Source organism: Carlito syrichta, unplaced genomic scaffold, assembly GCF_000164805.1.
Source record: "Carlito syrichta isolate Samal-C Ts95f unplaced genomic scaffold, Tarsius_syrichta-2.0.1 Scaffold301018, whole genome shotgun sequence".
Taxonomy (NCBI): Eukaryota; Metazoa; Chordata; class Mammalia; order Primates; family Tarsiidae; genus Carlito; species Carlito syrichta.
Genome location: NW_007245114.1, coordinates 202112 through 202600, shown reverse-complemented (window position 1 = coordinate 202600; position 489 = coordinate 202112). Strand labels below are relative to the sequence as shown.

Sequence of the window (489 nt, the reverse complement as noted above, 5' to 3'; positions counted from 1 at the left end):
GGTGGCCGGGAGCGGCCACTGCACTCCAGTCTGGGCGACAGAGTGAGACTCCAACTCAAAAAAAAAAAAAAATTAGCTGAATACAGAGGTGCATGCCTGCAGTCCCAGCTACTTGGAAGGCTGAAGTGGAAGAATCGCCTGAACCCGAGGTTGAGGCTGCAGTGCTCAAAAAAGAAAAAACTCTCCTGTCTTGGCCTCTGTGACCTCCTGATACTGTCAAGAGATTGTGACTATCAACAGACTGTCAGCTAAAAAAATATACACACACATAAAAACATAAAAATAGATTCTTCTTCACATCAATTATTCTATTTAGGGATATACATACATATACACGTTTGTATCTACCTATTTATATCTAAAGTCAGAAAAATATTTTTTTGAGTCAGAATCATTCTGTCACCCAGGATGGAGTGCAGTGGCATGCTCATAGCCACCCCAGCGTCAACCTACTGGGCTAAGGCGATCCTTCCACCGCAGCCTTCCAAG

The 489-nt window shown here is 43.8% G+C and overlaps 1 protein-coding gene across 2 annotated transcripts in view; it reads right to left on the bottom strand.

The window, feature by feature from the left end:
• KDM4A (lysine demethylase 4A) overlaps positions 1–489 on the bottom strand; it is a 55368-nt gene that overhangs the window by 44124 nt on the left and 10755 nt on the right. The window lies entirely within an intron of this gene.